Genomic DNA, 15,846 nt, shown 5'->3' on the forward strand with positions numbered 1-15,846 from the left:
CGTGGGCTGGTTATAACAGTGACAATATGTTCCAGTGGAATATCACAAACCTCTCTCCTCTATTTCCAACTTGGCACATTTCAAGCTCAACAAAAGCTGAACAATATATCCCATGGTTATTTGTCTATTGTTCTGTATTTTTTTCTTGCTGCTTCATTGAGGTTTTCTCATATGTTGCATTGAAAATCTGGACATTTCCCCCAAATGGATTAGGGGATTAAGAAAGAAGATGAATTCTAAAAATAATCCTTCAGTAGCTTGGTGTTTAAAAACAGATCTGGAACTGATCCATACAACAGAAAACAGGCAAACTTGCACTAATTTGCTAAACCCAAATGTTGATTTAAAATACACACATACACACGCATGCGCACACACAAATCAAACTCAAACTTTTTTTGAACGATGTCTACCAGATTAAATAGGAATGGACTCGATTTTTTTATTATACAGTGAAAAAAATGGCAACATAAATTTTTTTTCTCAAGTGAGTTGATATTTAATTTGCTTAAAATTCCTACTTTTGTTTTGCTTTTAAAATAAGCTTGTGTTTGGAGCCCAACTCCTGGAATAAATGAACTGACAGCCACATAGGCTACCAGGCCCTCTGCTCACCCATTAGTACCTTGTTCCGGGAGGCTTTATCTGGGATTTGACTTGTGCAAAATGGTCTGAACAAAGAAAGGAAATCTGCCCTTCTTCCTGATGTTCTTGCATTTTAGATGTTGGTAGCCTTTCTCCTTCCCTTCATTAAACATGGAGCACTGATCCTGTATTATCTCCTGTTATTTGTGTGGTCGAATGTATTTCTTAAAAATGTCCATGAAAGGAAATGCACATTTTGGTGCAAGCTGCAAGTGATCTTCCCCGTCCTCTAGCTGTAGGACCTGCTTTAATTGGCCAATCTAAATAAGTCAGTTGAAGAAATGGGTAATCTTCTCTGGAATGAAATTTTGCTTTGATTTCTATTCTACATCTAAAGTTAAAAAGTACATTTTGGTTGCCAGACAATCTCAGGACGTGAGAGGTTGTTTCATTTTCTCTTCTCTTTGGGTGGTCATGGTACCTTTACCTCTCTGGTGTATACAAGAAGAAAATGTCTTTCCAGGAAAGCCCATGGAGGCTCTTCATACTTAAATTGAGTAATGTGGGAGATCAAGACTCTCTCAGATCAGCATGGGTCAACCTGGTCAGTTCCAAGTGAGAAGGGACCAAAGGCTCTTTGTCCTGATTGACATGAGGGGGTGTCATTGACATATTAGAGTCCCCAGAAACTGGTTTTGGGTGCTAATGTGGGTACCTGTTCCATACTTGGCAGGCACATGGTGGAAGGCAAAGCTGGTACCCCTTGGTTGACATGATGGAATGCAGGGAATGCTTTCAGGTTTTCAACCTGTCACAAAATGCCTCAGTCCTGGCTGCAACTCCACTTTACATATCAGTGCCACAGGGTCTATTTCTAAATAAGGTTTGAGCCAATTTTTGAAATATTCAGTTCAGTAGGGGAAATCATTCTTATATCATACTGAATGAGAACTCTGGGTTCTCCAAATTTTGGCCTCCTCTTAACATCACGTTTCATTTCTTGACTGGCAGAGACTCATCTAGAGTCAGTATATTCCCTGACACAAGGTAGAAGATAGTTTTTATTTGACACATTCAAGTTTGTTTTCCCGTCATGCATAAGTAATATATAAAAATAATAGTCTCTTCTGAAATATGAAAGAAAGTCATTATTATAAAGTCACAATCCAGTAATCTCTGGTAATTTCAGTATGTTCTTTATAATGGAGAATCTGTTTCTTGGTTTCTCTCTCTCTTTTCCCCTTTGTTTGTTTCTTAAATTCTACACGAATGAATAATATGGTGTTTGTCTTTCTCTGATAGACTTATTTTGCTTAGCATTGTACTCTCTAGCTCATCTATGTCATTGCAAATGCCAAGATTTCATTCTTTTTTATGGCCAAATAGTATTTATATAGAATCTATCTATCTATCTATCTATCTATCTATCTATCTATCTATCTATCTATCTCATCTTTATCCACTCAAAAATCAATGGGCACTTGGATTGCTTCCATGTCTTGGTTATTGTAAATAATGCTGTTGTAAACATAAGGGGTGCATATATACCTTTGGATTCGTGTTTTTGCATTCTTTGGGTAAATACCTAGTAGTGTGATTGCTGGATCGTAGGGTAGCTCTATTTTTAACTTTTTTGAGGAACCTCCATACTATATTCCAGAGTGGCTACACCAGTTTGCATTCTCACCAACAGTCACAAGTTTTCCTTTCTTTCCATTTTTTTTTTTTGCCAAGATATGGTAGAGGTGCAAAAATAGACACATAGATCAATAGAACAGAATAGAAAACCCAGAAATACACCCACAACTATATGATCAATTCATCTTTGACAAAGTAGGAAAGAATATCCAATGGGAAAAGGAAAGTCTTTTCAACAAACGTTGTTGGAAAAACTGGACAGCAGTGTGCAAAAGAATGAAACTGGACCACTTTATTTTACCATACACAAAAATACATTTAAAATGGATTAAAGGTCTTAATGTGAGACCTGATACCATAAAAATCCTAGAAGGGAACAGAGGCAATAACCTCTTTGACATCAGTCATAGCAACTGCTTTCTAGATGTATCTCCTGAGGCAAGGGAAACATAAGCAAAAATAAGGACCTATTGGGACTACATCAAAATAAAAAGCTTCTGCACAGTGAAGGAAACAATCAACAAAACTAAAATGCAACTTGCAGAATAAGAGGAGATTTTTGCAATTGACATATCCAATAAAGGGTTAATATTCAAAATATATAAAGAACTTCTAAAAAATCACCTGCTATACTCTTGAAGCTACTTTGGGCTCTAGGTCCATGTTTCTGATGTAAGTGTCCTAATTTGGGGGCTAAATCTGTGTAGAAGGTACTTCAGGATGAACAAATGTTTTGAAAAACATTTTGCACAGGCATGAAGTACCTTTTGACATTTTAATATTTTACTTGAGTTTTTACTTGAGTTTGCCAACCAAATAGTTTGGTTGGGCTATCCTAACTACCCTTGGGCTATCCTAATCCTACAAATCTTTTAAAGATATTTCCCCAGAGGGTTTCCTTTCCATATTTAATAGAAAAGTGTGTAGTAGAAAATAGGAAGCAATTGTTGGGAAATATTGCTCTCAGAAACACAAATGTGGAGATAACAGTCATTCCTAAACAAATGTTCATGATGGTATCATGAATCAATAGGAGTTCCTGTTTTTGAAATGACTGCAACATCAGAATGGGAAGAAAGGCTGAATAACTCAGTTGCTTTATAAATCGGAGTCTTTATCCTCCCCCAAAGACTTCCACAGTTTTTGGGATTCAGTGGCTATTTCTAAAGTGGATACATTCCTGAAAGTGGTCCGTTTAATGCAGCAGTTTGAGAGGCCACCAATAGGTACTAATGGATGAACTATCTCAGAAAAAGAAATTATTGTTAAAAAAGTTCTGTTTGTAAATTCTCCTTACCCATGGAGTGAACTAATTTTTGCTCTTCAACCAAGATTTGGAACTTCACATAGATGTGTTTGAACATAAAATTTTAAAGCCATTGTTGCCCTGGCTACGTGCTTCAGACACCAACTCCCCCACCCCCCCATCGACCACCTGGTTAGTTTTCTGAGAGTTTCTGCGGGAAAGGTTTACAATGGCTGGTTCCTGGTTTGATGTCATATCGATAAATTATGGTGCTTTAAACAGATGTGATCTCACAGCATGGAATCCTTCAGGGTAAAGCTCGTGAAAAGGTTTCTTTCCCCTCTTGGTTTCATTGTAGTTTTGTTGTTTGGAGGTTTTATGTTGTTCATTTAGTTTCCTGGCTATTGGGGTTTTATAGTCGTATTTCCTTTGTTTAATATAATTTCCTTTTTTCTTTTAGCTATTTTTGTTAGGGTGCCCAGAGGCTTCAGTTATGAGTGGCTGTAAAGTAAAATATATTATGATTATTACAATGATAAAGTATAAGCTTTTAAGAGTCTGCTTATATTGACCCATATATTCTCTTTCTCCCTCTCTCTCCAACATACACACAGAGGCACGTTGGGAACACGATAGAAAACGGCTGCCAATTCAAAAGCAGGGAAAGAGCAAACCTGCATATACAAGGGAGCTGCGAGCTGGACTGGCTCCCAGCAGAAGTGAGACTGGGAATCATGGATTCAGTTGCCTCTTCTCTCCTCTGTCATGTGGCCAAAGTCGGCACCTAGGCTTGAACTTAGTCATTACTGCTAACTTCTCAACCTTTTCTGAGCTACCTGACTCCCTGGTGTGCTAGTTTCCTCATCTGTGAGTTGGGAGGTGATATGTTCTTCATATTGAGGTTGAGGCTGTTGCGAGGGCTCAGTGGAAACACCAGGCATGGATCCCGGGATACAGTAGGTGCTTCATAAATGCAAACCAGCATGAATATGAACTCTGCTCCTGCTTGTCCTATGGTGCCTTGCCTCTGGCGGCTGGTCTCTCGTACTCTGGGCTCACTGGGACTTGGCAGTTCTCCCAGGGTGTCTGTCCTTGGTGTCCCAGTACTTACATGTCCTGTGCCATGGGCTCCCTTCCAGCCACAGATCCCGGCTCACTGTGATACAACCTTGCTTCTGCTGGTTGCCATGCTTATAAAGGGGCTGATGACCACTCAAGTATGAGTTGATGATTGACGAATGCCATCCCACCAGACAGTGTTTGCTATATTACAGGATTTGTTTTTATTTTATTTGGCACTAGAAAGGCACTGAGAGTAAAAGGAAACTCTCTGTGATGGTGTAATAAAGGTACTATAATTTTTTTGTGGAGGGAAGGGAGGCTTTTAATCCTGAAACTTTTCATGTCATACCTCGATTTTAGCTGCTGAGTTTCTCTACTCATACTGATCTCTTCCCACACTGGGTTGTATAGTTCCCCTCCACCCCCCCAAATTCAGGTCTACTTGGAACCTGTGAATGTGGTCTTATCTGGAAATAGTCATTGCGAATGTATTCATGTTAAAATAAGCCCTAAATCCAGTATGGCTGGAGTCTTTACATGAAGAGGTAAATTTGGACATAGAGATATATACATACAGGGGATGTAGCTGTGTGAAGACAGAGACAGATTGGAGTGAGGTGTCCATAAGCCATGGAGCAAAAAGGATTGTGAAACCATCAGAAGACAGGGAAGGATTCTTCCCTGTAGGAACATGGGCCCACCAACACTTTGGTTTCCAGCCTCCAGAACTTTGAGAGAATAAACTTGTGTTGTTTTAAGCTGCTCAGCCTGTAGTACTTTGTCATAGTAGCCCCTGGAAGCTAATGCACTGATTAAGCCAGATATTTGCTAAATGTTCAGGATTAGCCCAGTGGGTCCAGCAATAGGGAGGGGTTGTGGGGAGATTGGGGACAGGTAACTGATGTTGACTAGAGTAGTGGTAGAGTGTAGAGCAGGAGGTGTGTGCTCTTCAGCCGAGGGGTAGGGCACATGCAGGCTATGTGGAAGGATGGTCTTGAGGGTGTTTCTGAATGATGAGCTACCTGTGTTCAATGAGAGTATGCTTTACTTTATAAAATGAATACACTCCTAAAATATTCCAGGGCAGCCCAGTTGGCTCAGCGGTTTAGCACCACCTTCGGCCCAGGGCATGATCCTGGAGACCAGGGATCGAGTCCCGCGTCGGGCTCCCTGCATGGAGCCTGCTTCTCCCTCTGCCTGTATCTCTGCGCCTCTCTCTCTCTCTCTCATGAATAAAGAAATAAAATCTTAAAAAAATAAAATAAAATATTCCAGATAAGCTTAATCTTTCTCAAATGTCTCCAAAAGAAAGTAAATCTTAAAATGATCATCCACATTTCAAGAAACCATAAATCTTTTTACAAAGTGAAAAACCCATTTCCCCTTCCCAGCTGGGGCATTTTTTTATTTTGGAAGTTTCCATCCTTATACTTGAAAGTGAGGAACTTGCTGAAATGCAAGTGAGAGCCCAAGCAGGTTTGGGAGAGTGAAGGGAGGCTAACTTTCTCTCCTTTTCTGTAGAGAAATACAATTCTGCTAATTTAAGAATTTGAGAGTAATCTCTTTATACACTTGATAATTTACTTCTGAATGGAATAGAATTTAACAAAAAGAGGCTATTGTGTGTCAAAATAGAGGAGGCCCTTACTTGATCATTTGAAATAGCAGATAAAAATAAACCATCCATTCAACAAATATTTTTCAAGTGCCTGTGCTCTATTGGGTACCTGGGGAGAAAGACATCAATAATCTTGATCCTTGCCATCAAGGATGTTGGGGGAGATACCTAGGCTTGTAAATATGTGTGAACACCTCCCCTGCCTCAAATATCAGGCCCCATATCAAATGCTTTACATGCAGGACAATGTCTTTTATTTCCCACAATCCTAACAAAGTACGTTCTGTTACTGGTCTCATTTTGCAGATGATGAAACTGGGGCTTGGGGTGGGCCTGTAGCTTGCCTGTTGTCATTCAGCTTAGTAAGTGGAGAAGCTGAGATTTAAACCCAGGTCAGGGGCTCTGATGGTTCCACTCTTCACCACTGCAAGTACATGAGATACAGCTGTTGCGTGGGCTCAAGAGTCAGACTCCTTGGTTTGAACCTCATACCCACCACTAATTACTCTATTGAACAAATGCCCTTCCTTCCTGGTTCCTCAGAGGAGGAAATGGTAGTTTCCATTCTAGGCTCTTAGGCCTGTTGTGGGAATGAAAAGTCCCGTTGCAGGCAAAGTGTTTAACATGGAACGGGTACAACATGGGAAGTCATGAACTATCAGCTTTTGTCAGTATATGGAAGTAGCTCATAAGGGTTACTATACAGGGGTGTGGCTGCAATGCTCTGAGTGACAGGAACTTCCAGATGAGGAATTTGCTGTGTCCCCCTCCTGTGTGGTGCTTTAGTCCTGATCTAGACACAGATCTTTTCTGAGGTCAAAAGAGAGATGTGTGTGAGAGGGAAACTTTGGAACTGTGGGTGGTAGGAGGAGGAGCAAACAACAGGGGATGGACTTTCATGGAGTCCCATTTTAAATGTGATGGTGATTTCAGCCTATTTAAATGTATTCCAGCATAGTGTGTCACAATCTAAGAGCAGAACAGAAGTAAACTAGAAATTTCCTCTAGGTAAAAATACCTTCAGCCTTGGTAGGGTAGTGAATTAGGGATTTTTAAGGATATAAGTGCTGGAGCTCCTGGATGTCTCAGTCAGTTTGCTGTTGGACTCTTGGTTTCAGCTTGAGGGTCATAAAATTGAGCCCTGATGTCAGGGTCCATGTTGAGTCGGCTTGAGTTTCTCTCTCCCTCTCCTTCTGTTCCTTCCCTCCATACTTTGCTCTCTCCCTCTCTTAAATAAAATAAGTCTTTAAAAATATATGTGAATGCTATTTGGGAGTGATAGAACAGTAGCCTCCTGTAGTGGGCAACACTATCTCAAATCAGTTGAATACATGCATACTAGCAGAAAGCTAGGCTCTGAAAAGAATGGCAGATAAATTTACAGGACAGGTAAATTGTTCGCAACTGGGAACAGTCAAAAGCTACCTGGGATTGGTGGCATTTTGAAGTGCAGAGGCTTGAACTTGAATCTAGTGCTTGGCTTATTCCTATGGAACTTTCAAACTTTGACTCAAGTGTCATCTCCTCTAGGAAGCCTTCCCTGATCTCCCCGAGTCCCTCTCTGTGCTCCTCTTGTACATCCTAGGCACCTTTAATGTTGTATTCACTGTACTTTATTGGAGTAATTGCTTGAAGAATTTGCTTTCTGATTCCAGCCCCTGTCATATCTCTAAGACCATGGAAGTGGCCCATGATAGGTACCCACATTGGAACTGAACTGAGAAGGTTTGTTAGGTTAACAGAAATAAGGGGGAATGGGTCCAGAAAGGGGGCAGGGGGACTCAAGAAATGCTGACAACAATGTCTCTCATTTCATAATCTTGTATCAAACAGACCTTGGTTCTACATATTTGAATTTAGAGTCCAATGTATTATCAATCTGTGCCCCTTATATAACATTAGTTCTACCTAGAATAATTCTTTTTCTCTATCCAGATCTTGAAAACCCACAAACCCAGGTTTTACTCTCTCGGGAGCAAAGCAAACATGGCTAGCCTAGGTTCAGGAGAGGGAAGGGACATTGATCTACCTTTCTACCCTAGAAAAGGTAGACTAGTTAAGCAATTGGTTAGGTAAGATCCACCATAAACCAGAAGGCAATACCTTAGAAAGAGGAGAGTCTATCCTGTCAATGCCAAGGGCACCACCCATTATCTCCTTCATGTGCTCCTCCAACATGGCAGGCAGTGGGGGAACTTCCCACACTTTCAGATCAGCTATAACTTCTGGAGATAGCTCTACTGTCTGTAGCTTTGAAAATGATCCTTCTAAATATCTTCTCAGTAGCTTTGGATGATTTCAAACCTGAGAAAAGAAAGTTGAGGGTAGGAAATGACCTTTTTCTTTGAAATCTTTCTTTCTTTCTTGACATATCATTGCAAATTAGTGTAGACAGGCTGTGAAATTCTAGATTTTGTTTGAAATTTCTATTCATTATAGAACAGCATCCTTGCTCTGTATTGGCAGAACAATGCTTTCCTTAATATAAGCCAAGGCATGGCCATAAACCAGGCCAACAGGTATAATGAGTTTGGAATTTGTTATTTGTTACTAGAAGGGCTTATAGCACGCAACTCCCCCTAAACAGATGAGCTCTAAATACTTGGATTACAAAGTGCTGTAAATTTAAACTTACTCAATTTATCTTTATTAGGGCTTACCTCTCTTTGCAGATGGCTTTCTACTCTGACTTGTTGCTGCCATCTGATTCTTTGATGGAGTTAAAAAAAAAAAAACAAAAAACAACAAACCTGAAAGAATTGATGTTTTGGAACCTCTGGATGCAGACCCAAGAGTGGGAGCAGGGCCCTATGCATCCAAGTCAGTCCTGCAGACCAGCTAACAGCAGATAAGTTGCTTGAGTTTGGGGGAAGACAGAGGACTATAGTGTCAAGAATATGGAGTTGGGAGCAGATAGAATTGGGTGCAAATTCCATATCTATCACTTCCTAACAGAGGGACTTCAACCCATGCACAATTATCTTTTTCATTATTTTCTCTTTTTGAATGGGTAACGCTTTAACAAGTTTGACAGAATTTTTCATGTAAAAATATATGGGCTTAGAATCTTATTTTCTGCTTTATCCCTATCCATCTTGCTTGCCCATTCCCTGATTCCCATAGGCAACCATTGTTATTAGATTCTTACTGTTTTTTTTTTTTTTTTGTGATGGTTTTTAGTGGAAATATAAGCAAATAAGCAGATATGAATATGTATTATTGATTTTCTTCCTTTCTTACTCAAAAGACATTATATTACAGTTGACTCTTGAATAATGTGGGGGTTGGGGTGCTGACCCCCTGCATTGTCAAAAATCTGCATATAACTTTTGATTCCTCAAAAACTTAACCAGTAATTCCTTGCTGTTGACTAGAAGCCAATAGAATAAACAGTTGTGGAATCCCTGGGTGGCTCAGTGGTTTAGCATCTGCCTTTGGCCTGGGGTATGATCCTGGAGTCCCGGGATCGAGTCCCACGTCAGGCTCCCTGCATGGAGCCCACTTCTCCCTCTGCCTGTGTCTCTGCCTCTCCCTCTCTCTCTGTGTGTCTTTCATGAATAAATAAATAAATAATTTTAAAAAAGTAGTTGATTAACATATATTTTGTATTTTATGTTTATTATCTACTGTATTCTTCCAATAAAATAAGTGAAAGAAGAGAAAATGTTATTAAGAAATCACAAGGAAAATACATTTACAGTACTATACTATATTTTTTTAGAAAAATCCATGTGTAAGTAGACCCACTCGGTTCAAACCCATGTTGTTCAAGGGTAAACTGTTATATACATTGTCTTTAACCTTGTTTTTTCATTCTTAACATCAGAACATAAAGAGCTTCGTCATTTTTTATGGTAACAGTATTTCATTGTGTGAATGTACCATCATTTATTCAATCAGTACACTATTGCATTGTTTTTAGTCTTTAGCTATTAGAAACGACAACACAACAACCAAACTGGTATGTATGTGGCATGTGTGAGGCTATGCTTGTAGGACTACCTTTGTTGAGGTAAAGGGTAAGTGATCCATAATTTTAGTGGTGCCTAAGCGACGTGGTTCTAACTTCTTTAAAAATTTGCTTTAACTGAGTGGTAATTAGAATGATGCTATAATCTCACACTGAAGTGTATTTTAAGATAGAAACCTGTGAACATTGTTATCATGTGTATTTCCAGGTATATAATACAGTGGTTGAGAGCATGGAATCTGGAGTTAGTCCAGTGTTGGAATCCTAGCTTTGCCATTTGTGAGACTTGCCATGATAGGCCAGTTACTCTCCCTGAACTTCAGTTTCCCTTGAGTATAAAATGCCCACCTCCTCAGGTGGTTGTAAGGATTAAACGAGGCAATGGATATAAAGTGCTTAGTGCAGAACAGCACTCAATAATAGTAGCTGTTAATCGGCATTAGACAGTTTCAAGCCTGTCAATCTTTTTGTCACTTAGTAGGTGCTCAGGAAATATTGAACACTATAGGGACATCACTGATGTTACCACTTGACTCCTTCCATATCTGCGTCATGAGGACAAATCTATTTCTGGTCCGTCTCAAGATTAACTGTTTTTTTTTGTTTGCTATTTTATAAAGATTTTATTTATTTGACAGAGTACGTGAGAGAGCACACAGGTGAGCGGAGCGGCAGGTAGAAGGAGAGGGAGAAGCAGTCTCCCCACTGAGCAGAGAGCTTGATGTCGGCCCGATCTCAAGGCACTGAGGTCATGACCTGAGCCAAAGGCAGATGTTTGACTGAGCCACTCAGGTGCCCCAAGATTAAATGTATTTTTAAAATACGTGATTTTCTTCTAGACACTGGATTGTGCAATGGATTGTATTCTCTCTTTCACCTCGGCTGCTAGGAGGCTCAGAGTCAAGTTTGCTATTCTCTAGTTAGTTGTACTGTAAACCAGTGTTTCTTAAACTCGGCTGTATAGTAGAATCACCTGGGGCACTTAAAGAACATCCACATAGGTCACACCCTGTGCCAATTAAGTCAGGATCTCTGGGAGTGGGGCTTGGGCATCAATACTTATTAAAACTCCTCAGGGGATTCTAACACACAGACACAGACAAGGTTGAGAACAGGTATTATAAACTAACCTCATGCCTAGCTTTACCTCAGTTTTTGTATCCTGATTTTTCTTTCATGGTAATAAGTATTATTTACCTTATGCTTTCCATTTATCCCTTCATCTCCCACGTGGGAAGTAATACATGACTTTTTATGAGTCATCAACAACATAGTGGTTGGCAATAAGGAGGTAGAAGAAATGGAGGAGGAAATCGGTCATTCTCTAGAGAAAAATTCATTCATTCATTTATGCGCACATCATTTATCCACATTCAGCAAATATTTATGAAGTGCTTTGGGCTTGTCTCCATGTTTTGGGGATGGGAATTGCTCTATGTCTGGAAAGCCTAATCTCTAAGAGAGAGTCTTCTGAGTGAGTATGTTTTTTTAGGCGTACGATAATTTCAGGTTGTCTAATAGGAATAGTGCGTCTGACATTTCTTTTGCCTTCCAGGGAGGATCTTGGCATTTACTCAGAGAAACGTCCCAGCATCCATAACAGGGTGCGGTAAAGAACCTAGAAATGTGTCAGTCACGAGAAGGTGTCTTGGCCCCAGGAAAGCCAAGTATTTGTACGATGAGGCATAGAGTAGATTTTGGCTTATGTCTTTCATCGCTTGTCCAAGTCCTTTGTCAGATGAAAAGGTAGCAGCTGAGAGCGTTAGCAGAAACAATCCTGGGCCTAAGCTCCCTGTAAGAGCAGCAGGCTCAGTTGAGGAGGGTGGCAGTCTGGGTGTGGGCTGATGACAGCGGCGGTGATCCTCATCAACACAGACGCACCAGGCCCAGGGCCCTCTTTCCCTCTTTCCCCGGGGCGCGGGCCAAGATGCATCCTGGCTGTGTGCAGAGCCTGGGGAGCGATCGTCCAGCAGCAGCCGTACCTGCCCCGTGGTCAGCGGAGGAGGGACAAGCAGGGCCAAGAGGCGTCTGCAGGAACCCGGTGACAGGGTTATCCAGAGGCTCGCTGCCCTGTCTGTAGCTGAGAAGAGCCCTTTAGAGAACAAAGACCAGTGAGCAGGAATAGGCTGTGTCTGAAAGTATTCAAAGACAAAGTCTAGCTTCCTGGCATCACTTATGTCATCAGAAGTGTGCAGATTCCAGGCTGGCAGGGTGCGGGTGGGGGGCTGCGTTTGTTCAATAGGCGGAAGCAAAGCTTCGTGAAACATCTTGAAATTATTGCTGAATTCCGGGCTGAGGACAGTTTGGATTTCTTCTCCGAAGGTGGGATCCTCTGCTGATTTTGCAGGCTTGGCTGCCCGAGGGCAGGCAGTGCGCGGTGGAAGTAAGCCGGCAGGGCGGCCGTGGCCACACCTAAACTGGGGCGGCCTTCGCAGCGGGCGGCCCTGCCAAGGTGGGAAAATCTGAGACGCTCCTGGCGGGTGCAAATATGTGGGAGAGAATTGAATAGAATTCCCCCCGGGTCCCTCCAGGAAGCGTGCTTCCTCCCTCCCTCTCCATTTTGTTCTCATTTTCAGTTCTTCTGTGTCCAGTTAAAGCCTTTATGTTGTTAAAAATGAAATTAGAACCGAAAGGGAAGGGGGGAGCAGTTGTGGCCAAAGATGACACTGACAAAGGCAGCAGTTGGTGGCAGCATCAGGTTTCCCCAACCGGAGTCAGAAGCCTTCAAATAAATAAGCAGAAAGTCATCGACGTCTCTGGTGCCTACAGGTCTGTTGGAGTAAAGCAGAGCTGCGGGGCCACTTTCTGTCCTTGAGCTTCTAGCACAGTGGTGCCGCTCAGACCCCAGAAATGTCCCAGCCCCCCTCCCTTAGAACTCCCCCTCTCCTTCCTGCTGCCCTCTCCGCACCCACCCCTATCATGTGAACACCCTTCCTCGACTCCGGAAGGATTTATGCCGCTTTGGAGGAGCAGGTTTTAAAGCCAAAAGGTTTTTCATGATGTGTGAAAGCACAAATAATGACAGCATAGCCTGGCCCCTAGGTGGCAGCCAGCGCAGTTCAGACTCGTTGGTCGATGGGGCAAGGGGGTGACGGGGGTTGGGTGAGGGCCCTCTCTGCGTCCTAAGCGAATCAAGTAGCCTCAGAGGATTGAGGATCAGAGCCTATGTTCAGGTTCTCCTCCCCTAAAGGCAAGCTCGGCAGGTCGAGACCCCGGCTAAAACCTCTGAAACCCACGGCGAGGCTTTGCATTGGGACAGGTTTTTCTTCTGGTGTTGTCTGGCCCGTTTGACCAGGCTCTGCCAAAAAGCCATCTGAGAGCTCGTTTTAATGCTGATGTGAGGAAGTGATTACGACTGCAAACCTGAACTTGGAATGTGGTCTCTTCAGGCCTGGTCTACTTCTAGCGAGCCTTGTTGGGCTTTTCCAGCTCCACGGGGCCTCACCATGGAGTGGCAAGAGCTCCTTGCTGAGATGGAGCTAGGCCCCGTTCGGTGAGTCACCACCATGCACTTTGGGGCAACTCAGCATCGCAGGCCTCTCGAGAATGTTTCAACCCTGCTGCCTCAAGAAATTTATAGAATCAAGTGTGTTATTAATTTGATGTCATTCTTTTTTTTTTTTTTTGTAGTTTATGTAGACAGGAAGTGGAGTTGTGCTAAAAAGAAACTCGGTGAAGCCCAAACACACACACACACACACACACACACACACACACAAGACCCCTTGGCATCTCTCAGTTGAGTTTCAGTTGTCAGAAAGTGCTGCTAAAGGACAGCTTGATTTTTCTTTATGCAGCTTGTCTGCAAATGGCACTTGAACTAAAATATTCCCTTTCATCTTTGTGACAGAAATAGGATTCAGTAATTCTTTGTGAAAATGTAGATGATACGCTGCCGTAGTTACAGTGAGTTAGGTTTAAGTGGCAAATGCCTACTGATAAAGACTTAATTAAAGACACAATAGCAGTGGGAGGTCATTATAGTAATTACAGTCCCGGCTTTATTGTTGGGGCCCAGTACTGAATTGTAGCAGCACATCATCACTACATAGCGTCTTGGTTTGATGAGGCAGTGATCCAATTCAGTGTACTTAGACTTTCATTTACCATGGGAGTGGTGCTTTTTGCAAATGCCCTGGTTCCACTTTATTTCAGTGTAGACTTTGTGCCTCATTTAAAATATGTGATAAAATAAATCAGTAATCTCATATGGGGGCGTTCTGTTTCATCTTTTTCTGGACACATATTAGACTGGCACAAGTGGTTATGTGAAGGATTGCAAAGGTGCCCTGGAACTTCTTTAAGGCAGTGCATCACTAAGCCTTATCTTGGGGAATTCTGAGACTTTGGAGAGCAAAGATGTGAGGCCTGGGAGGGGCAACTCAGTGTGGTGCGGTGCAAGGGCCTGGGATGGCCTGACTTTGGGGTGGTTGTGAGATGGGTAAAGCTGTTGTCTCCCATTCTGAGTAAGGAAACAGAGCTCTCAGCTCCCCTTGTGGCTCTCTGCCTCCACTTCTCTAGAGGGTATTGTTACATCACATTGAGGGCGCTGCTCCAGGCCAGATCACAGGCAGAGGCTTTTGTGCATTTAAGGATAAACCTTTCCCCAACTTGTAGGAAGGGACCAGGGTCTTGAGCTGAGTTTCTTGGAATATAGGTTGGAATGTTGGTTTCAAAGGACAAGAATCACCGGCCATTTGCCAGGGTGGTTAAGAATATTGTCAGCATAATTTTTGAGTTATCTTTGATCAAATAACGTAATTTGTAGTTAAGCATGAAGGGCCATCAAGATGGCCATCTTCTCCGAAAGTGGAATGGGGGTTGCCCGTGGCTGGGGGGAGGGAGAAATGGGGGATTGTTGATTAACGTATATAGCATTTCAATTTGGGAAGATGAAAAAGTTCTGGAGATGGGTAGTGGTGATGGTTGCACAATGTGAATGTACTTAATGCTAATGAACTGTATACTTTAAAGGATTAAGATGATAAATCTTATGTGTCTTTGAGCACGATTTTAGAAAATGCTAGACTTCTGCTTATCAGAAGTCTTAAATAAGTAGGTAGGTTTGTAGGTTATTAGGCATTCCGTTCAAGTTGTAAAACCATACTCATGGAATATGATTTTAGGACATCCAAGAAATATACCTCAGAATATCTTCCCCTGAATCCTGTGCTGATGCTGGAAATTTTCCTAATAGCAATTCCTTGGGGTTACTTTGAAAGGTATGGATACTTTTAAGATGAACAACAGCATGGCTAAGAACAAGCTCTTTTACCCTCTCATGAGTCGTGGGCTGTCAAGGCTTAGATGAAATTAAATGGGACACACGTTTGACCTCATTAGGTCCTGGATCTTGACACTTCTTGGTTCCTGACTTTGGTGGTTGGTTAAGACCCTGACTGTTGGTTGTTCCATTTAGCTCTTCACAACTCCCAGTCTATTGGTTGGAACTAAGTTTGGCTTTACCTAATTGTCTCATCAGTTGCCTCATAGACCAACTTTGATATGTGACTACCTCTTTTCTGGCATCTGTCTTCAGCAAGTCCTGGGATTGGCATTTATCACATTTTACCAGTGTTCAGGGTCTTGGTTTAAAATGCCAATAATCTTTGGGGCATCTGGGTGACTTAGTTCATTACATTGGGCTCCCTGCTCAGTGGGGAGCTGGCTTCTCCCTCTCCCTCTGCTATTCCCCCTGCTTGTGCTTGTGTGTGCACGCTCTCTCTC

The 15,846-nt window shown here is 42.0% G+C and overlaps 1 long non-coding RNA gene across 2 annotated transcripts in view; it reads left to right on the plus strand.

The window, feature by feature from the left end:
* LOC119873701 overlaps positions 1-5,289 on the plus strand; it is a 147,364-nt gene extending 142,075 nt beyond the window's left edge. For both annotated transcript variants that reach the window (XR_005366175.1, XR_005366181.1), the window contains one exon: positions 4,084-5,289. This is a non-coding gene — a long non-coding RNA (uncharacterized LOC119873701). The remainder of the gene's footprint in view (positions 1-4,083) is intronic.
* Positions 5,290-15,846: the final 10,557 nt, after the last annotated feature.

Source organism: Canis lupus, chromosome 10, assembly GCF_011100685.1.
Source record: "Canis lupus familiaris isolate Mischka breed German Shepherd chromosome 10, alternate assembly UU_Cfam_GSD_1.0, whole genome shotgun sequence".
Lineage (NCBI taxonomy): Eukaryota > Metazoa > Chordata > Mammalia > Carnivora > Canidae > Canis > Canis lupus.